General features: G+C 38.5%; 1 pseudogene; it reads left to right on the forward strand.

Moving 5' to 3' along the window:
* Nucleotides 1-1960: 1960 nt before the first annotated feature.
* On the forward strand, nt 1961-5714 carry LOC110312249 (annotated as a pseudogene).
* Nucleotides 5715-8269: the final 2555 nt, after the last annotated feature.

The following is an 8269-nucleotide window of genomic DNA, read 5'->3' on the forward strand; positions in this document are numbered from 1 at the left end:
GGTATGGGTGACTTTTGGGATAGCATTGGAAATATAAATGAGGAAAATACCTAACTAAAAATAATTTAAAATTATCAAGCAAATCATATACTTAATAAAAAGATTTTTAAATCTTTTGAACGAACACATGGTATTCAAAACAAGACATCACAACTTTAATATATAAAGTAATTCATGTATATGTGTTCTTGAAGAAAGGAGAGTGTATCCCACACTTAGTGGACATTAGCAGTATATAAAGGATACAGGACTTGGTGACTCCCTGAGAAGGGACATTGTGAGCAAATATCAGTGGTTGTTTAATCTTTAGTGAAAATACAAAATGGTCCATTTCACAAAAGATAGGTTGAGTAAGCTTAAATACACTACATATGCAATTCATTGTGATTGTATTTTCTTATTGAAGGGGAAAAGTGAAAATAGATTAAAGAATTAGAAAATAGTCGTAGTTGGCAAAACTTGCAAATGTTCTTTAAAATTCCACTTCTAAGATCTTTCTATATTTATATATGGACAATTACATCCCTGGCACCCAGATTTGCAATTAGTATAGATGAAAGCTATAAACTGGGAATATCAAAAGAAAGCATGACACACAGAAAAAAGAAAAAAAAAAAAAGAAAGAAACTGAATCTTTTTTCCCCCACAGTCTCCCTCTGAGGACAGAGGAATAGACCTGTGTAGAAATGAACTAGGAATTCTCTAACCTTTTCAAGAAAACATCAGGTATATTAGTACATTAGCCAAGTCCTTCAGCTTATCATCCTACCAAATAGAGTCAAGGGGTCACAATGAAATTATAGCAACCTCAACTGGCAACTCTCCCCTTGTTTTTTTGTTTTTTGGGGGGTTTTTTTGTTTTGTTTTGTTTTTTTAATGAATTCACCAGCCAGTGTTGCTTTGGCATAACCTCTATCAATGTGTTGGTTTTCTCTGTGTCCCCTGCACTGCTTAATTCAACCAGGATTTTTCTTTGCTTAGTGTCAGCCATGACTTCTTTCCCAGTGATGTTATTTCTCATAATTCTGCTGCTCCCATCAGTGTGCTCTGAAGGAAGAGTAAGTTTTACATGGATAATTATCTCACATATACCTGATAATTTTATAATAATAAATAAGAACACAGAAGTTCTGGTTGTCCAGTTACAGCATTCTCACTGAGATCTTGGAGCATTTACCATCCTATGGAAATAGAAAAAGGTTGTATCCCCCATTACTGGCAGTTATAGAACCCACTAGTGACATGAGGCAAAATTGGACACTTGAAAACAGAGATGTGGCAGATATTAAAGATGCACGTTGTGAGGATTGAGGTATGTTTCAGTGAGTAAAGCATCAAATATTGAGTTCAGAAATAGTTTGTCTTTAATTTCAATGATCTCAATGTGAAATGTGAGATAGGGGCTGAAGAATGCAACAGCAAAGAAAGGGCCCTAACTCAGATAATACTATAAAAAAGGACCAAGAGTGAGTTATCTCCTAATTATCTGATACAGCATGGGAAGTTGTCCTCAATCTCAAGAGATAAACAACCCCTTCTTCCTCTAAGCATAAAATGGTTCTGAATCAAGTTTGATAACATATTATTGTTCATTAATAATGAATTCATTTTTTATAATCCTTTCAGCATTTATTTATTTTTTTACTTATATTGATCATTTTGGAATCTCATTTTATTCCCCCAATCACACTGGCCTCCAAGTATTGATGTCTGTCCTACATTCCCCTTGACCTATCCCCTCCACAAAAAAGTTCTTCTCAAAATCCATTGGAATTGGTTAAAAAAAAAAGTCCATATATATTCACCAATGAATGATCACGGGAGGTTGAGTCTTTCTCTGCCTTCATCCAAGCCAAAAAATAATCAAGGGAAGAGAGATGTGAAGTGGCCTGAGGAGAGAGGTGCTCACTCTCACTTTTACCTATGGCCTCCTCTATATCTCAGTGTACTGGGGTGATGAATGGCGTGCACAGCTCCGCCACAAACATCAACATGGATTCAGGAAGCAGCCCTGACCATGGGCCACAAGATGGTCTTCATAGAGGTTAGGAGCAGCAGCATAGACCACTAACACCAACATGGACTCCAGTGACATCTTGGACTAAATGGNTTTTAGAAGTGGTCCAATACAGAAAGTGAAACTTATTGCCCACTGTCAGGTGATTCCAATGCTGGGCAGGAGGATCCAGGGATGAGTCTGTGTCTGCCTAATCTACAAGCTGTTCTAGACCATCCCATCGACCCTACTGTTCAATGACAGCATGTAGACCTAAGTCCTTCCTTACTTGCTACCCTCCTGTCTCTAGTTCCACCTCTCACCCAAGTTCACTCACTGCTCTGTTTTTCTATCTTTTTTTTTTTTTTTTTACCTCTCTAACACATTTCCTTGTAATGGAACTTATGGGTCTTCATGCAGGTCTCCCAACAACTGGAACTGAGCTGACCCTGACTATGTACTCTTCTTGTTGATCCTGTTTCCATAACTGGGATACCTTGTCTGACCTTAGAGGAAGAGGATATACCTAGTCTTACAATGACTTGATGTCCCAGAGTAGGTTTGTACAAATGGGGACCTACCCTTAATCAGAGGAGAAGGGCAATAGAAGGACTGAAATGAGGGGGTAGGATTAGGATGTAAAGTGAATTAAAAAAATGAAAACAGTATAAATCAATTTTGTTTTGGTTTTAGATATTTTTATTTGTTCAATTTTTTATCATCAGGAGTGACTGAAATAAAAAATATAACTGAGAACTATCATTATTGTCATTATGGAAATGGCTTTAAGAGAAAACTGGTCAGATGAATATTATTGCTTCCCACTTTTCAACTGGTAAATAATTGACATTGATAGACAAGCCCAGAGAATCTGTTCAGAATGTTCAAATATGGTATATTATACAACATGCCTGTTTTTTGGAGGAACACCCAGGACATAACTATGTGTACTTCTTGATCTCATCATACAGTATGAGCACAAAGGCACCACCCATGCCTCTGAGAACATTGGACCATGCACCATTGAAAACAGCCTTGCTTTCTTCATCATGGGCAGTCTTTGGCCAGCAGTCAAGCATCCCTGTATGCATGATATCCGTTCCTTTTCATCCTGACTGCATCATCATATGACTGCAAACTGTGTCAAAAGGATAGGAAGTCAGGCCAGGGACAGCATTGACAGACTACAATTATCCAGTTGATGAAGATGTGAGTATTCTTGGGATCTGGGAGAATTCCCTTTGCAGTATCATAGATACCAAAGTAGGCAAGCTCAGTGGATGATAATGGCCTGTACTGATACAGTAAAGCCTAGAACAAAAGGAAGCAAATTAACCCAAGAGGAGTAGACTACAGGAAATATTCAAACTCAGGGCTGCAATCAACCAAGTGGAAACAAAAAGAATCATACAAAGAATCAACCAAATCAGGAGCTGGTTTTTTGAGAAAATGAACAAGATGGATAGACACTTAGCAAGACTAACTAGAGGGCACAGGAACAGTATCCTAATTAACAAATTTAGGATGGGCGTGGTGACACACACCTTTAATCCCAGCACTTGAGAAGCAGAGGCAGGTGGATTTCTGAGTTTGAGGCCAGCCTGGTCTACAAAGTGAGTTCCAGGACAGCCAGGGCTACACAGAGAAACCCTGTCTCAAAAAATCAAATAAAAACAAACAAACAAACAAACATACAAACAACAACAACAAAACCAAAATCAGAAATTGAAAGGGAGACATAACAGAACCTGAGAAAATCCTAAACATCATCAGATCCTACTACAAAGGGTATATTCAACACAACTGGAAAACCTGTATGAAAGGGACAATTTTCTAGAGAGATGCCAGGTACCAAATTTCAATCAGTATCATATTAAAGATCTAAACAATCCCAAATCCTCTAAAGAAATAGAAGCAGTCATTAATGGTCTCCCAACCAAAAAAACGCCCAGGACAAGATGGGTTTACTGCAGAGTTCTATCAGATCTTCAAAGAAGACCTAATTTCAGTTCTCCTCAAACTATTCCACAGTATAGAAACAGAAGGTACTCTACCCAATTCACTCTATGAAGCCACAATTACTCTGATAGCAAAACCACATGAAGACCCAAAAATGAAAGAGAGCTTAGGACTGATTTCCCTTATTAATATCGATGCAAAAATACTCAATAAAATCCTCGCAAACCGAATCCAAGAACACATCAAAATGATCATCCACCATGATCAAGTAGACTTCATTCCAGTTATGGAGGGATGGTTTAATTTATGGAAATCCATGAACGCAATCCACTATATAAACAAACTGAAAGATAAAAATCACATGATCATCTCGTTAAATGCTGAAAAAGCATTTGACAAAACCCAACACCCATTCATGATAAAAGTATTGGAAATATCAGGAATTCAAAGCCCCTTCCTAAACATAATAAAATCAATATACAGCAAACCAGTAGCCAACATCAAATTAAATAGAGAGAATCTTGAAGCAATCCCACTAAAATCAGGGACTAGACAAGGCTGCCCACTTTCTCCCAACGTATTCATTACAATACTCGAAGTCCTAGCCAGAGCAATTAGACAACAAAAGGAAATCAAGGAGATAAAAACTGGAAAAGAAGTAGTCAAAATATCACTATTTGCACAAGATATGATAGCATATATAAGTGAACCTAAAAGATATACCAGAGAACTCCTAAACTTGAAAAACTGTTTCAATGCAGTAGCTGGATATATAATTAACTCAAACAAATCAGTGGCCTTTCTCTACACAACGGATTAAGAGACTGAGAAAGAAATTATGGGAACAACACCCTTCACAGTAGTTACATATAATATAAAATACCTTGGTGTGACGCTAATTAAGGAAGTGAAAGATCTGTTTGATAAGAACTTCAAGTCTCTGAAGAAAGAAATCAAATAAGATCTCAGAAGTTGGAAAGATCTCCCATGGTCATGGATTGGCAGGATTAATATAGTAAAAATCTTCCCTAAAGCAATCTTCAGGTTCAATGCAATTCTCATGAAAATTCCAACTCTATTCTTCACTGAGTTTGAAAGGGCAATTTGTAAGATAGATGCTCCTGTGTCCTTTGCCAAGGACTTCTTGGTCGGTCAAATGGCCCTGGCCATCTCCAAGATGGTAGTAGCACCCGTCGAGTGGGTCAAGATGTTCCTGCAGCTGCAGCATGCCAGGAAGCAAATCAAAGCAGACAAAGAATACAAGGACATTATAGACTGTATTGTTTTGTATCCCCAAGGAACAGGGAGTCCTGTCGTTCTGGTGTGGGAACCTGGCCAGTGTCATAAGATACTTCCCCACCCAGACCCTCAACTTTGCTTTCAAAGATAAATACAAGCAGATCTTTCTGGGTGGTGTGGACAAAAGGGCCCAGTTTTGGCGCTACTTTGCAGGGAACCTGGCATCAGGTGGTACAGCTGGGGCCACATCATTGTACTTTGTGTATCCTCTTGAATTTGCCAGTTCCTGTCTAGCAGTTGATGTGGGCAAAGCTGGAACTGTAAGGGAATTCAAAGGCCTTGATGACTGCCTGGTTAAGATCTACAAATTAAGGGCCTGTACCAAGGCTTTACTGTGTCAGTACAGGGATGCTTACTGCTGGCCAAAATCACTCACGGTGAAGAAAGCAAGGCTGTTTTCAATGGTGCAGGGTCCAATGTTCTCAGAGGCATGGGTGGTGCCTTTGTGCTCGTATTGTAAGATGAGATCAAGAAGTACACATAGTTATGTCCTGGGTGTTCTTCCAAAGAACAGGCATGTTGTATAATATACCATATCTTGAACATTCTGAACAGATTCTCTGGGCTTGTCTGTTTTATCAATGTCAATTATTTACCATTTGAAAGTGGGAAGCAATAATATTCATCTGACCAGTTTTCTCTTAAAGCCATTTTCATAATGACAATAATGATAGTTCTCAGTTATATTTTTTATTTCAGTCACCCCTGATAATAAAAAATTGAACAAATAAAAATATCTAAAACCAAAACAAAATTGATTTATACTGTTTTCATTTTTTTAATTCACTTTACATCCTAATCCTACCCCCTCATTTCAGTCCTTCTATTGCCCTTCTCCTCTGATTAAGGGTAGGTCCCCATTTGTACAAACCTACTCTGGGACATCAAGTCATTGTAAGACTAGGTATATCCTCTTCCTCTAAGGTCAGACAAGGTATCCCAGTTATGGAAACAGGATCAACAAGAAGAGTACATAGTCAGGGTCAGCTCAGTTCCAGTTGTTGGGAGACCTGCATGAAGACCCATAAGTTCCATTACAAGGAAATGTGTTAGAGAGGTAAAAAAAAAAAAAAAAAGATAGAAAAACAGAGCAGTGAGTGAACTTGGGTGAGAGGTGGAACTAGAGACAGGAGGGTAGCAAGTAAGGAAGGACTTAGGTCTACATGCTGTCATTGAACAGTAGGGTCGATGGGATGGTCTAGAACAGCTTGTAGATTAGGCAGACACAGACTCATCCCTGGATCCTCCTGCCCAGCATTGGAATCACCTGACAGTGGGCAATAAGTTTCACTTTCTGTATTGGACCACTTCTAAAANCCATTTAGTCCAAGATGTCACTGGAGTCCATGTTGGTGTTAGTGGTCTATGCTGCTGCTCCTAACCTCTATGAAGACCATCTTGTGGCCCATGGTCAGGGCTGCTTCCTGAATCCATGTTGATGTTTGTGGCGGAGCTGTGCACGACACTCATCACCCCAGTACACTGAGATATAGAGGAGGCCATAGGTGAAAGTGAGAGTGAACACCTCTCTCCTCAGGCCACTTCACATCTCTCTTCCCCTGATTACTTTTCGCTTGGATGAAGGCAGAGAAAGACTCAACCTCCCTTGATCATTCATTGGTGAATATCTATGGACTTTTCTTTTTTAACCAATTCCAACGGACTTTGAGAAATTTTGTGGAGGGGATAGGTCAAGGGGAATGGAGGACAGATATATCAATACTTGGAGGCCAGTGTGATTGTGGGAATAAAATGAGATTCCAAAATAGTCAATAAAATTAACAATTTTTTTAAAAGACATGAAACCCATATGCCCATATAAAAGATATTAAACAAAGCTACTTTAATTAGTCTTTTGTAAATTTACTCAGCTACTTCAGAGAATGAGATAATGTGGGTCTAATCATGAGAAAAAAATTTCATCTTCTGTTGGGAGCCATTCCATGGCTCACATGGACTGGGGTTACTCCTGGGAGTCAAACTGGGGCTGAAAAGACAGAAACTAGTTAATTGAGAGAAAAATGGAAGCCAAGATAAGGTTCCTGATCAAGGCTTAAATGTTTAATAGCAAACTGTGCTTATAAAGAGAGGGTGGGGGAGGCCCATTCCCTGCTAAACCATTCTTTTAGCCTGGAACCAGCTGCAGGTGAGGAAGTGCAGGATAGGGTGTAGCCTCAGGAATATCTCAGGGGCCTCTCAGCAGGTAGCAATGTCTTGAAGGAGAACAGAGGCATTGGCTGAACAATAGAGCCATCTAGGCAGGAAGGCTCCACCTCAGGTGGTGTCCTTAGTGGCAGCAAGGTCAAAGTCTGGATGGATCATCCTGTTTCAGGCTGGGGGGGGGGTTAGAATCTTCAAACTGTGGGATTTTCTTTTAAATGTAACTGAAATACAAGGGTTCTGGGGAAAAATACTCATAAAAAATAAAGATACTAAGAATTCCAAGTAACTAGAGATTAAGATGTGGTAATAGAACACAACATGGTATCTTAAACAGATTACAGAAAGAAAAGGGTGAGTTGCAAAATTTTATGAAATACAAATGAAATGGAAAATATTTTGAATTATAATGTCAAATCCTTAGTGTTAACAAACTTGCCAATCACACAATATGTTATTGGTGAATGAGAACCTTTTGAAAATTTGAAGTAATATCTCTCAAATCTTTAAGTCCTATAAAACTCAAAACTAAGGATATTTTTAAATAAAGCAATATTAATATTTTTTCTTATTTCAATTTACATAGTTTCTGCAAAATATTTTTAAGTTTTTGTCTTATTCAGGGTTTCTCATCATATTCCAAGTCCTACAGTGTGATTTTCTCATTTTTTGTCTTATTCAGGGTTTCTATTCCTTCACAAACATTATGAGCAAGAAGCAAGTTGCATAGAAAAGTGCTTACACTTCCACACTGTTCATCATCACATAAGGAAGTCAGAATGGGAACTCAAGCTAGTCAGGAAGCAGAAACTGAAGCAGAGGCCATGGAGGGGTGATATTTACTGGCTTGCTTCT

The sequence above is a fragment of the Mus caroli genome, chromosome 17 (genome assembly GCF_900094665.2).
Source record: "Mus caroli chromosome 17, CAROLI_EIJ_v1.1, whole genome shotgun sequence".
Taxonomy (NCBI): domain Eukaryota; kingdom Metazoa; phylum Chordata; class Mammalia; order Rodentia; family Muridae; genus Mus; species Mus caroli.